Genomic DNA, 15,138 nt, shown 5'->3' with positions numbered 1-15,138 from the left:
AGTTCTTGACATATGCAAAGCAATCTCAAAAACCATCTTAGAAACAGAATAAAGCACTTGAATTAAAGAGCCTATTGACCATGTTTCCAGATCAGACAACATCATAAAAGTGCATTATTATATAATTCCAACAAGTACAGTCTCTGGGTTTTAATTTTAAACCTTCAAAAGGTTATTCTATATCCATTTGAGGAAAAGAAACATACAAGTCTATGAAAATTTTTTGAAAAAAAAACAAAAAACACAGAAGAGCAAATGAGAGGGATCAGTCCTACTCACCAATAATTGAAATTGTGTGGAATTGATATATATATATATAGTGTCAGGGGAAGAGAACAGAGAAATCAGATTAGGTCCAACTGTGTATAGGCGTAAAAAAAGTATAACCACCAAATATTTACCAGAAAGTCTATTATGTGCATAATAACAAAGTAGGTGCCTAGGAGATGCAGTGATGAAAAGAGCGTGCTCTCTAAAGCATGTAGCCTTACTGTGGCAATTAACATGTTCAAGGTAAAAAAGAAGCAGTGTGGCCTAAGTGCCATGGCAGCTGAGAGGGTTCAGCGAGGGGCAGAGCGTGGAGGTCAGGTACTAGGAAAAGACTTCATAAAGCCCTGGTAGCTGACATAGGTTTTGAAAAATAAACAGGATTTGCACAAGCAGGAAAAGGAGCTAGAGGTTCACAGAGACTATTCCACGTGAGGAATGTATAAAGTAATCATCACAGGGCAATGAAGAAAGAAAATGTTATTTAATGTAAATAAATGGTACTGAAATAATCCCATGGAAAACTGAGATGAAACCTTCTCAGCCTATAGATACTAGATAGATTAGAATTTAATTTCTCAAAACTAAATTGCAAAATATAGAAAATACTATCTTACTGATCTTTAGAGGAATTATCTGAAGCATTATATGAAATTTCAAAAGAAAAGACAAGACCAATCATTAAAATTTTAAATACAGAAAATCCAAAATGTTTCAATAGTTCAAGTAAATGTAGATAAAATCACACCAAGAGAGGAAAAGATTACTTTGATAATTGGTAAGAGAATGCAAAACAGTAAATATACATGGAAAACCTGACATTGTTTCTGGAATGAGAGAGACCTGGGTTGAGTTTCCACTTTCTAAGTTCTCTGAGCTTCTGTTCTGTTACTTGTAAAATGGAGATTTCCACTTATTTAAAGAATGTTATCTAAGCACCAGTTTCCTTTACTAAAAATAAAAATCCCCTCAGAGCTTATGTGAACATTATGGAAATGCCAGGCTGCGGAGCAGGGTCACTGCCTCTCTCACACTGCTCCATCCTGACACTGCAGCGCCCGCCCGCCCGCCAGCGAGGAAAACACAAAAAGCAGAGCCCCAATTCCTGCATCACGGAGGCGAAATGCCCAGGATGCTCTCAAACCACCGCCCTCTTTAGCCGCGCACAAATGGCAGTTTTGTGTGTTGGTTGCTCCACTGTTCTGTCCGCCAACAGGAGGAAACGCAAGGCTTACAGAAGGATGCGCCTTCAGAAGGAAGCACTAAAGGCACCTCGAATCAAGATGAGTGGGGAACCATCCCAATCAACACGTTGTGGTGGATAAATAAACAAATGAAATGTATCCGTTAAATAAAGAACTAAAAAACCGTGCTTACAATGCGTTCTCTCTGCAATGCTACCTTCCTTTTGTTTGAGATAGTCCACACTGCTGCACGAACGGCGATGAAAAGGTCTCCTCTGGGGCCTACCTTTTCTTTAGGCCTCTAATTCATGCTTCCTCACTAAACACCGACACAGCAGTAAAACTACTTTTCATTACTCCTGAAAATCCTTCACATTTCAAATCAAAGGTGAAATCCTTAGCTACACTAAAACTACCATTGCTTACATCCTTGATAGTACCCTGTAGTCATAGTGAATCCATTAATCATTCCGTATTTTTAAGGAATACATTTAGAGGAAGCAAAACACATGTTAAGGAGAGTCAGAACATATTTAAAACTATAGGAAACACTTGCTATAAGGAGGGAAGAGGGTTATTAATATTTGTGACTACCTACTGTGTATCACACATTTTACAATGGACCATAACTTTTCATAACCACCACAAAATAGGTGTTACCCTATTTATAAAAAGTAAATGAGGAAAATCAACCTCAAAAATGACTTTACTTGTCCACATCAGTGCTAATAAGGGGTTGATCTGACTCAAGCACAGATCTGTCTGGTCCCAAAGTTGATGACACTTTATTCATGACAAAATGCCTCAATGGACACATTCTCATAAAAATTCATTTTCATTGATATTTTTCTCATTAGAAAAACAATTGTAACCATTACCCTGAACAAGCAGAATCTGTGGGATGTAGCCATAATGCAACATTTTGTCCTACCACTGTGCTTTAAAGTTATTCTGTGGCAACAGTAATGTCCCTGAACTCTTATTTAGGCAAGACTAGGACACTGGTCATTTTCAAGTTATAAAAATGATCTGAGTTTAGAAATTAAGAGACCCAGTTTAGTATAACCATAAGAAATTTTCATCCAAGGTTCCAGCTTCTCCCCGTCCCAGCCCTGCCTGTGGCAGGCTAGCCTGTTCCTAGCCTAGGTGGCACAAGGAGGCTGCCTCACCCCTCCCCTTCCACCTCAGGTGTCACTAGAGGGCACAGGCGCTCTCTTGGCTGGGCGCCAAGTGTTTAAACCTGATCTGTCAGGGAATGCTTTCAGGGATTCCTTGCATGCTCTCACCACTCCGGCCCTGGGGATCTCTTACTACAATTCCTGGCCCTGGGGATCTCTCATTGCAACAATTCCCATGATGCAGAAAGACGCATCTCCTCTGGGAAACCAGTCATTTCTTTCTCTAGCGCCATCATCCCACCCCCGTGCCCATACCACCCTGATCCTGTGGGCTTCCCCTCATAGTGGCCCTCATCTGGTCTATGGGGAACATGTACTCTTGCCCCAAAGAACTTCAGGAGGACGGGCAGCGCCCCCACACAGTAACCTTGCTGTGCTGTGCTGCCAGGACAGCCAGCCTTTCTTACACCCAGGCCCGAGGGAGACAGACATCCACCCAGTGCCCCCTAAGCTCTCCAAGTCATTACCATAAAGCCCCTCACTTGGGGGGAGCACTCAACTGGGAGGGAGGGGGATTAGGGGAAACACCAACAACTTGGTTCAAAAACTCTTCCAATTTACAACAAATCACTTCAAAAACTCTTCTAATTTCCACTTCCTGAATCTTTATACCAGCAGATGGGGTGTTAGAAGTCACAAGATCTATTTTCTGCTTCTTTCTTTAGCAAGACTTGCAAGGTATTCTTACAACTCACTATAGAAATGTGCATCTATTGACTTAGGGCCAACTCAGAATAAGAGAGTTTCATTTTTAACATGTTATTACATAATATACTATTTAACATTTTTCTAAATTTTCCACAAAAAGCAGAAGAAAACCCATAACCCCACCACACAGTCAGCTACCATTAACATGTGTTTACTGCTTTCCTTTCTGTAAAGAGTTCATTTGCCATCTAAAAATTTCTTAGTTCAAGTTTTAATTTTTTAAATCTTGTACAAGAAACCTCATTTATATAATTTCATTGGGCAAGCAGCTTCCCGCACAATATAAGCATGCCTTTTTCGAACACCAAATTTCCACTAAACCAACGGGAAGATGGCTTTCCGAAATCTGACTCATTGTATCACTCCCCAAACTCACAACCTTTAATGTCTCCCCAATGCTGGAGATTAAGCTCCAGTCTTTTTAAATTAAGTGTAATCTATAATAATAAAAGCATAATATGCTAATTAGACCAGACAGCTGAACGACTTTCTGGATATCCTTCCGGACGAAATGGGCTGCGAGGGCTGAGGCAAGCTGCTGCGGCTGCGGCTGCGAGGGCAGAGCTCCTTGCATGAATTTCGTGCATCGAGCCTCTAGTCTATAAATAAGACCTCTTACACCTATTGCATCTCTAAATGTGATTTTAAACCATGTATTCCTCATGAAGAATGATACTATAAGAAAAGGTGAATGTCAGGGGAGTTCCTGGTTTTGACCTGCTCTTAGAGGAGAAGTGTTTCAAAGTTTGGTCCCAGTCTCATGATGGCACGGAGAGTATCTCGGGAACAGTCTCCCCTAGGGTTACAAGACTGACTTCACAAAGTGCAAAAGAGCAAAGGTCGATCCTACTTTATGAACACGGTAAAATCCAGCTCCTGTGGGATCAGTCCTGTATAACTGCAAATGAAACCCTAACAGCACACACACATATTTACTGGCTCCACACTCACCACGACAACTGCCAAAAGTTAATCTAATACTCAAGAGCAGATTTATGGAAACTTTCAATGTTTAAAAGTGGATTTAGGGATTAATTTTGTTAAAGTTTCACACATAATTTGCCATCCAGTCGAAAAGCACACATTTAAAAATTTGTTTTAAAGTTATCTTTCAGCAGAGGAAGTGAGAACTAAATTCCATTTACCATGCTAGCAACGAAAAAGCGTTCATAGTTCTTACCCAAAGAATTTTGCTCTTCTCACAAGTTTATATCAGTAAAAACTAACGGGATTACAGAAGTGCCTGAAGAAAGCAAATAATCAGTTCTCTCTTAAAGCTGACAATAAACGTATTCACTCAAAAAGAACACAAGAACAATGAGCGTGGGCAAATACTGACGTGTCTTTATGTGTAACTGTGAGGATATGTATGCGCTCATACAACATGCATGTGTGTGCAGAAAAGCTAGAAAGATGTCCCCCAAAATAGTAACTACTTAGATGGTGACTTTTGCTTTTTTGCTTTTACTTTTTCTACTGTTTCAATTTTTTATAAATATGAGGACATATTCTTAAAAGAAAAGAAGAATGCTATTTGTGTTATCAAAATGTGATATGAAAATCTACAGTGATCAAGACATGAGGGACTGGCAGAAGGACAGACATGTAGACCAATGAAACAGAAATGAAAGCCCCGAAATAAACAGATCTCTACAGCCAACTAATGACTAACAAAGCTGCCAAGGCAATTCAATGGGGAAAACAGGATCATTTCAATGAATGGTGCTGAGACAACTGGATATCCACATACAAAAAGATGAACTTAGAAATTTACCTCACGCTATATAGAGTTTTTTAAAAATAAATCATACACGTAAATGTCAGAGCTAAAACTACAAAGCTATTAAAAGAACACATGGGAGTAAATCTCATGAGCTTGGGTTAGGCAAAGATTTTTTAAACACAGCACCAAAAGCATAATCCTTTAAAAAACGGACGGACGGACGGACGGAAGGAAGGACGGAAGGAAGGACGGAAGGACGGAAGGAAGGAAGGAAGGAAGGAAGGAAGGAAGGAAGGAAGGAAGGACTGGATTCCACCAAAATTCAAAATCCTTGCACCTCAAATGATACCATTAAGAAAATAAAAAGAGCCCTGGTCAGTGTGATTCATTGATTAGAACATCAGCCCACACACCCATGCACCAAAGAGTCATGGGTTCAACTCCTGGTCAAGGGCACATACCTGGGTTGCAGTCTGATCCCCAGCTGAGTCAAGATGCATGCGGGAGTCAACCAATCAATGTCTCTCACATGGATATCTCTCTCTCTCTCTCTCTCTCTCTCTCTCTCCCCTCTTCCTCCTCCTCCCCTTCCAATCAATGGGAAAAAATATCCTGGGGTGAGGATTAACAAAAACAAGCAAACAAACAAAAAGGTGCTTATAAAGAAAGAACACAGAATATTATCTAAAACTAAGTCCTTAAAAGATACATATTTAATAAGCTAATAAACTACCAAGAAGGGGTCAGTGACACATACCAAAGACAGAACCCTGGCCAGTTGTCACCATGACACATACCATAATGGGACTTTGGCACACCCATTTCAAAACGTTGCCAACCCCAGGCTACATAGTTTGACTACTGCTTCAACATACTGTTCTATAAATAAAAAGGAAAATCTTTAGTTAATATATTCACATATTTAATATAGTAAGTCCCAATTATCAAAGACTATTTCCAAAATGCTACAGTTCTTGATTCTGAGGCATCAACCTGCCTTTACCCACTAGCAATTCAGAACTGGCACCATCACAGCTAGATTATTTTACATCTCCAAGTCTATAAATTCATGTTCACTTTAGCTCAATAAATGGGAAAAAAAGAAGCTGACTTCTCTGTACTTTTAAAAACAACTTGGTAAATATATTTATGTAACACCAGAACATATTAAATATTTAAGTCAAAACAGGTTCAAACGTAACAATCTTCAGCAAGTAAAGTTAGCTTTCAAAATAACAATATTGGATGCTTATTTACAGAAAGTAACTGGAAGGGAGGAATTAAATGGCACTAATCCTATCCTATCCTATATAATCAAAGGCTAATATGTAAATCGACCGAATGGTGGAACGACCAGTCCCTATGATGCGCACTGACCACCTGGGGGCAGACCCTCAAAGCAGGAGCTGCCCTGGTGGTCAGTGTGCTCCCACAGGAGGAGTGCCGCTCAGCCAGAAGCCAGGCTCATGGCCGGCGAGCACAGCGGCAGCAGCGCTAAGGATGTCCGACTGTGGGGAGCGGGCCTAAGCCATCAGTCAGACAACCCCCGAGGGCTCCCGGACTGCAAGAGGATGCAGGCTGGGCTGAGGCCCCCACCTCCCAAGTGCATGAATTTTGTGCACCGGGCTTCTAGTTGATAAAATAAAGCCTTACCCTTTAAAGTGCGCACACATATACATATACACACACGCGCGCACAAGCACACACACACACACACACACACACACACGCATGAACTTACACACAAGCACACGTGGAAAACTGCAAGTTTAAAACTCTCCCAGCTAACTATGACAGCCTCTCTTACTTCCCAGGTCTCTACTGTCCCATGATCTAAAGGAAAAGAAGCCTAACTTTAAAACGGTGGGCTTGCGGAACCGGTTTGGCCCAGTGGATAGAGCGCCGGCCTGCAGACTCAAGGGTCCCAGGTTCGATTCCGGTCAAGGGCATGTACCTTGGTTGCGGGCACATCCCCACTTGGGGGCGTGCAGGAGGCAGCTGATCGATCTCTCTCATCGATGTTTCTAACTCTCTATCCCTCTCCCTTCTTCTCTGCAAAAAAAATCAATAAAATATATTTAAAAAAATAAAAAATAAAAAAATAAAAATGGTGGGCTTAATTAACATTGTTAGAATGTTAGAATTTGCCAGAATTTTAAGTAGAGAACTTTAGGTAGACTGATATAAACAAAAGAAAAGTAATTTCATACCTTGCAACCCAAGGTGGTTTTCTCATATTTCACTTTAATGTTCCTGAAATTCTTAAAAGGTCAACATAATTTTTTTTTTTCAAATCAAAAGATGTCTCAACATGTTAGTCATTACTTTTTGAGTAAATGTTATTACCACTTGCCTTGGAGAAAATCTCAAAATTCCAACAAGATCACTACATTTAGGTTTGCCCCACCACCCCCAACAGATCAAGGAAATGAACAGCAATAACACTGTGTATTGCATTCTTACTACGTGCCAGGTACTTTTTTTGACTCAGACTTATTGAGGTATAATTCACCTCTGTTGGGAAGGAATTGTCCATAGGTCTGTCTTTTCTGAATGTGCTGCAAGCTGAGAGTGCCGACTACCCTTTGCTCTGGACTACATTCTCAAGGGTATCTATTTAGCAAACAGCCTTGAAAGACACAGTGTCTCCCTCTGGAGCAAAGGACAGGCATGCCTAGGGTCTGGTATGATAACACACTTCACTATAATATAAGGCATCCTTGAGCAAAGGACAGGCCCACTACAGCTCATTACAAAAGATTTGGGTTCCCTAAACTCAGGGCCTCTCTCCAATAACATAGTCCTCTGTGTGTGTGAGTCTAAACTCAGGGTCCGGAAACCAGCACAAATGCTGATACTCTGCCTACTGCTATTACTGAGAGGAATAAATGGTCCTTCATCTCTTCCACGGGAGTCTCATGTCTTCACCAATAGCCATTAAAATGTGGCCGGGTAACTTATTAGCTTGTAAGTAGGGAAAGATCTCAGACAGACATGGTTCTGGACAGTGTGGGCAACAAGGACAGGACATGGACAGAGCCATGACTTTCCAGCAAGGAGGAGAAAGGCCCAGGGCAGAGCTCTGGTACAGGAGACATCTGGGATCGGAGAGCTACCTAGTTGGGGTGGGGAGAAGGATCCCACTGTCCTACCAGTTCATGAACAGGGAGTAGAATTAATGTTTAGAAAGTAAGCATTGAGAAGTGGGACTGAAACCAGCCACCCAAGTGGTCCTTCTCCCCTGGGCTGGCAGAGGGAGGGCTGTGTCATGGCGTTGGGGCAGCAAGCCCTGGGTACACATTCGGGGTAAAAGGCAGCATGGCCGTGACTGCTGAGCCAAGGAATCCCCAAAGCTAAAATAGATTGTGTAAGTAATCATGGCCTTCCTGCCAAGAGAGAGCTTTATATAAACCAAAAGTATTAGAAGTTCTTTTGGTTGAACTACGGGAGAGTGACCAAAAATGACTGATTACTGGTACAGAGTTCCTCTCTCACTCTGTGCCCCTCTCCATCCCTCCCTACATGCACCTCCAAACTCTTCTGCTTTACAGAGAAAAATAGGAAGGAATGGGGCTGAGGTCTCCTTGACCCCAGAGAGGGACTGAAGGCCATACATACCCCTCTGAGGCTATTCAGAGAACCTTAGAAAAGGACTCAAAAGTTTTAGGGCTCAACCCTAGCCGGTTTGGCTCAGTGGATAAAGCATTGGCCTGCGGACTGAAGGGTCCCAGGTTTGATTGTGGCCAAGGGCACCTGCCTGGGTTGTGGGCTCGATCCCCAGTAGGGGGCATGCAGGAGGCAGCCGATCAATGATTCTCATCATTGATGTTTTTATCTATCCCTCTCCCTTCCTCTCTAAAACCAATAAAAATATTTTTTTTTAAAGTTTTAGGGCTCTCTTGGATATAGGAACCCAGGTGATCACCACCCTATCTGACCCCATGGAGGGGGAGGACATCCAGACTCAGCTAATACGATTTGGACAGGATTTACAGTAGGAAAGGGAAATTAAAGTGACCCATGGGTGGGGCTTTTTGGGGCAATTCAATGTCCTCTTGTAGCCTCTACATCCTAATGTGTAATAGGAATCAGTGTTACATGTTTGTACTTCCTCCTCCTGCAAGTTCACGGGGATTCTCCCAATCAGGAAGGGCTGCGGGTAGAAAGTGTTAGTACCCCTGAGCCTCACAACCCTGAGGACCATTTGGGGTTACAAGTCTCTGTGACTAGGGTCTTTACTGATCAGAGCCACTGACAAAGGGAGGAAGTGTCCTCCTGGCGGTGGCCCTGAGTTCTGGCCTCTGCCTCCCGGACACAGCCATCAGGCATATTCCTGGTGTAAGGCAGCTATTAGCTGCCTCCTGGGCTCCTGGGGAAATGGAATGCCTGACTCATGGAAGCCTTGTGAGTGTCCAGAGTGATATTTCCACTTTGGGGTTGGGTCAACTCATTCTCAATGACTAAAAATGTGGAGAGTCAAGTAAAATGCATGCTTGTGAATACGACTGGCTTTGCCTTTGCCCCAGCAGCATCTCGACTGCACATGAAAAAGTAGTAGCAAGCCCTCTGGGGAAACGTATCCCCTACTCTACCACCAGAAGCAGAGTTGCTGGCTCAATGGAGCCAACATCCAGTAAATCATCAAATCTTATAGATTTAACATCATCCCTCCATTGTCAATACTCGAGTACTGAACACTGTCAATTCTTTCCTGGACGTGAACAACAGCCTTTTAACTTGCCTACCTGTAATTCTATCTTCAGCCTCAATCCATTCTCCAAAAGCTGAGAGAACAATCTTTTGAAAAGACAAATTTGAGTATTTCTTTTTATCCCCGCTTAAACATCCTATAATGGTTTCCCCACAGAGTTCAGTCAAACTGACCTGAACTTAACATGACTCAAGCAGCCACCCTTATGGTTGGCTTACTGTCTACCTCTTTCCCAGACCACATTACTGACATACAGAACCAGAAACCGTTTCTAAAATGTACATGACCTCTCTTACTTCCAGACTTTGCCTCTCCCTCTTCTTACACTCATGCCTTCTCCCCTTTGCCTGGGCGGCTACTGATTCAATCTCAGTTTAGATGGCATTACACACACCATGGGCTTTTATCCTGACTCAGAAGATTAAGTATTTGTGGGAGACACACCAGCACTGAATTTACATGGTCTATTCTTCTGTCTTCTATTCCAGCAGTCGCCAACCAGTGGTCCACGGACCACTGGTGGTCTGTGAGGTCCGAAAGGTTGGCGACCGCTGTTCTATTCTACTGTAAGAAGGGACCACTAATATTTTATTCACTCTTTTATAAGGCTGCTTATGTGCTCAATAACTGTTTGGGTGATTAATGGCAAGCACATACCAAGTATTGTGCCAGATGTAAAAAAAACCCACAAAAACCCAGATGATCAAAAACAAACAAAAAATTGATCATTTGACTTATAAGTGCATTAGATTAATAAATTATATTCTGCTGAAACCGGTTTGGCTCAGTGGATAGAGCGTCAGCCTGCGGACTGAAAGGTCCCAGGTTCGATTCCGGTCAAGGGTATGTACCTGGGTTGCGGGCACATCCCCAGTAGGAGATGTGCAGGAGGCAGCTGATCGATGTTTCTCTCTCATCGATGTTTTTAACTCTCTCTCTCTCTCCCTTCCTCTCTGTAAAAAATCAATAAAATATATATAAAAAATAAATTATATTCTGCACTCCCTATTACACTGCACTGAAATATAAAGATTTCACAAGAGTGTTGTAAGGCACATAACACAGACATTACTATTCCCCTCTTACAGGTAATCTGAGAATCTATCAGACAAGGGCAAACCAGGGTTTAAGGACAGTGTTTCTGTCCATAGAACTACAATTTCACAATGAGCAGAATCTCTCACTAAGAGTACGAGTCAACAAACTACAAAGTCCACTTCAAGACCCAATAAATCTCAGATTTCATTTAAATCTGTGCTTTTAATTCACTATTACCCTAAGAACAGAGAAATGACATAAATAATCCCCAAATAATATCTGCGAACAGTCATAATTTTTCTCATAGTAAGTGTTTTCTGTAATTATGTGACCTAAATTAGTATTCAGGTTAATTTGGGTGATCTGAGAACATGCCAATTCATGACTGGAAGAAATATTCTAGGCAGAGTGAGTGTCTGCATTAGTCTACATTTAATATACACCAGCCACATCACACCAGGAGAATACACCAAGAGATGATGTGTGTGGTAGAAAATGACTCTACAAGGTTAAAAGCTTCGCTGTGTTGCACACAATGGTACCACTGAACATTACCTTTTCAAAATAAATTAAATAGCTACAAAAATATATCTTCACATTAAATATTCTATTTAAACAAAATGACCCAATATCTTTGAAAACAGCCATTCTCACCCAAGGTGCCACCATCAGGATGTAGGATGCATCATAAGAAATGTACATATTTAAAGAATTGAAATTCTAAGAATGGTTTCCTTGTTTATAAAGTTTACAAATGTCACTCATTTGCATTCCAATATGCTTGCATGAGTGGGTAAGGGGTGAAGCTATAGTTAGTGAGCAGGAAATTATAAGCTTTATATGCTCCTGAGAGTAGGGAACAAGCAAACATTATCCATCCTGTGTTCCAGCTGAAAAAGCTTTGAGATTTGCTGTTTTAAGTATGCCTTCTAAATATATATCAAATGTAGGACCTCAAATTAGTACTTTGAAACAGAATTTTAGTAAAGACTACAAGTCATAGAGGTCTGGGTTTAAATGACAGCCTTCCTCATCCTACGCTGGAGTGCACTTGGACAAGTCACTTAAACTGTCGCAGTCTTTCTTTCCTGATGCTAATTAGGAATTAATAGGAATTAACCTACATCTTGCAGGGTTGTCATGTGTTTGCTATTACAGCACAATGATTAAGAGCCAAAACCCAGTTCTATCACGTCGTAGCTGTGTCATTTTAGTTTAACCTGCTTCCAAGTCTGTGAGCTGGGAATACTATTACCTACCTGACAAGGTTACCATAAAGATTAACCATCTTACAACACTTCCTGGCAAGTAGTAAACACTATATAAGTGATAGTTACTATTAACGTCATTGTCTTCATCACCACCACTGACATGTTAAGTAACCATTGCCACATGATTGGATTATGCCTTCCATTTCTGCTATTTGAAACATTCCTTGAAAATTAACCTAGTTTAGTGAACTGATCATATGAACACATACATCCAAGAATTTTTATCCTGACTTTTAGAAACTTTTATTGCACAAGAAATTATCTGAATTAACTATTGCTTAGGAATGCTGACAAGATCCACATATCAGATACCCATTCTAAGTGAACAAATCCATTCAATGTACTAGCGCATAACCCAAAATGACATGTCTATTGTCCTTTCTCCCCAAAGGTCTCAAAGCATTTAAATAATCAGATACAGCAATCCACAAAATATACAAGCTAACTGAGAAAACTGCAGCTGAGAGTAATCAAATTCTTCCCCCCAAACTTTTAACACATAATTACAAAATGATATTATAGTGGAAAACTCTCTGACCTTGCCATTCACTCAATTATTCAAAATATTTATTAAGTATCCACTGTGTAATAGGCAGGCATTGTGCTAAACTCTGGTGTAGCAACAGAAAAGGAGACCAAAAATAACAGTGGGCATAATATATAACTAATGTTAACATTTACAAATATAATTTTGTTTTCCTTAAACAGTGAAAGAGCACATTATAGGCTCTAGCAGTTGAGTGCATCAATGCTTAATGAGTTAAGTAACCTCATATACTAGTAAGTGGCAGCCCAATATTTTCCCCAAGGAGACTAGGAGTAAAATGAAATAACTATCCCTCTAGACTCCTCAGTCAATTGCTTACTAAGTAAAGGTAAGTGACCACTTCTAATATGAGCCGAATAATCTCAAGAGTGACACTATTTAACATACAAGTTCATTATTATGTCCTAAGGATGTCAAAAAACAAACTAACAAAAAAACACAGTACTGTCCTCTCACTTTATGAATGTCCACCGGACAGTTTTAGTTACTAGTAACTGCAACATTTTACAAACGGGCTATCAAATACGCCCCAGTTATCAAGTTGTGCTAGGCACCAACTTTGCTGTTTTTATTATTCAATACAATTACTACAGAACTAAGAGGATCGGTGCGTTTTCCTCGAGGTGCATTAGTCTAAAGTGATTTGCAGTTAAGTCCCCGAACACCCAAGTGACTGGAATTCCTTCCGCTGTGCCCCACGCTCCCCTGGAAGGTCAGTCCGCCAGGCTTGCAGGACGGTAAGCACACAACACGGACTGCCACACATTTTCCACATAAGGGTTAAGGAGTAAAGAGATCGCAACCTCCATGCATTCACAGGAGGGGAAAACAAGTGTGAACAAATTCCAAAAATCCGTCTTATCCAGAATGGCACTTTTTGGTACGGCAAGAATCCTGGCAATCCGTCTGGACTCCGCACGCCGGGGGGTAAACTCAGTAACTGCTGCTGACAGATGAGAAAAAGTCTCACCAAACAAACAGTCTTAACAGGTAATGTTGCCAATCGGGGGCAGAGCGAGGAGGAATGTGGGGGAGCAGCAGCAAGAGACACGAACAATCTGCCAGATTTCACTTTCAGAGGAAATCCATCATAGATATTCCTCTGGGGGGGGGGGGGAATATGAATATGAATATTTGTAGGGCCCATAAGGAAAACGCACACACACAGCAGTGGCCACTGCCACTACCGTCGGACAGTCACAGATGCGGGTCATTACAGGGAAGCTGGGTTTTGGAAACGCTAAGACCAAACCCTGGGACTGAGGATCTGGACTTGAGGATCTGGACTTGAAATGCCGGGCATTCAGAGGTCAACGCAGGATGGGAAGGAGGCGCACAGGTGGGAGGAGGGGGTGGCCGACGGGACACCAACTTCGACGCGGTGCCCAGGCGGCTGGGTGCTGGGCGCCGGGTGGGGCGTGGCCGAGTCCGCGGGAGAAGGGGGTGTGGACCCGGGGCTGGGCTCGGGGAGAGCGGGAGGGAGGACAGGGGGCCGCGCGGAGGACAGAGCGGTGGGGGCGACGCGGGCGGAGGGCAGGGGGGCCGGGGAGCCAGACCTCGGGGGCGGGAGGGGGCGGCGGGCACGCGCGCGGAGGTGCGAGGGGAAGGAAGGGGCGGAAGCGCGGAGGAGCCGAATGAATGGGTGCGGGGGGCGCCGGGCGGGCGGGGCGTCCCGCGGAGGTGCAGCCGCAGCGCCGGGGGTGGGCGCCGAGGCGGGCCCAACACGCGGGGGAGCCGGGGGGACCGGGGAGCCCCGCGCCGCCGCACCCGCCTCCCGGCCAAAATTGGGGTCGAGGCGCAGCCAGCGCCGGGTGCGAGAGAAGCGGGGAAACGTCAGAGGACCACTCACCCTGCGCTCGAGCCTCCGGGCGCTCAGCCCGCTCCTCCGCCCTCCTCGAGCGCGGCGGCGGCTCCTCAGCGGCGCTAGGAGGAGCCGCGGGCCCGGAGCGGGGCGGCGGCGGCGGCCGGGACGGGAACCCCTCCCGCACCTGCCCCTGTGGCGGAGCCGCGACGAGCCAAGCGGCGGCGGCGGCGACGGCGGCGGCTCCGAGCGGGGAGGGCAAGTGACCCGGATGTACAGGGTAACGGCGAGGAGGGGGAGGGGGGAATGCCAGGAAGTGAGGGCGCCGCGGACCTGTCCGGCCGTGCGCATGCGCCACGAGCCCGCCCCGTAAGGTAAGCCCGGCCCCGCCCCCTCCCCCCGCCCCAGCGAGGGGGCGGGGCCAGGCCGGAGACAGGTGGTCGGGCGGCGCGGTGAGGAGAGGAAGGGGGCGCGGCCACCGCCTCCGCGCCACCGCCCTCCTTAAAGGAGCAGCACCTCCGCGCGGAGATAGCATCTGGGTGGGTCAGAGTCTTGCAGCCTTTTCGTTTTACAGAAGGGAAACTGAGCTTCTGAGGGGACGGTGACCTGCCTCGGGTCAGCCAGCTCAGAAATGGCAGGCACTGGACCCCGGGACTCGCAGACCAGGACTCTTAGTGCTGAACCCAACCGAAGTTGCCACGGCCGGCCCC

The 15,138-nt window shown here is 44.1% G+C and overlaps 1 protein-coding gene across 3 annotated transcripts in view; it reads right to left on the bottom strand.

The window, feature by feature from the left end:
- FAM49B (family with sequence similarity 49 member B) overlaps positions 1-15,138 on the bottom strand; it is an 81,789-nt gene that overhangs the window by 46,856 nt on the left and 19,795 nt on the right. The window contains exon 1 of one of the 3 annotated variants that reach the window (XM_006093295.3): positions 14,477-14,625. The exons of the other annotated variants lie outside the window; for them this stretch is intronic. The gene's annotated coding sequence lies outside the window, so the exon portion shown is untranslated. Of the gene's footprint in view, positions 1-14,476; positions 14,626-15,138 lie in introns of those variants that run through there. 3 annotated transcript variants of the gene reach the window in all.

This window comes from Myotis lucifugus, unplaced genomic scaffold, assembly GCF_000147115.1.
Source record: "Myotis lucifugus unplaced genomic scaffold, Myoluc2.0 scaffold_113, whole genome shotgun sequence".
Lineage (NCBI taxonomy): Eukaryota > Metazoa > Chordata > Mammalia > Chiroptera > Vespertilionidae > Myotis > Myotis lucifugus.
The sequence above is the reverse complement of the archived record's forward strand: the minus strand, read 5'-3'. Positions and strand labels throughout refer to the sequence as shown.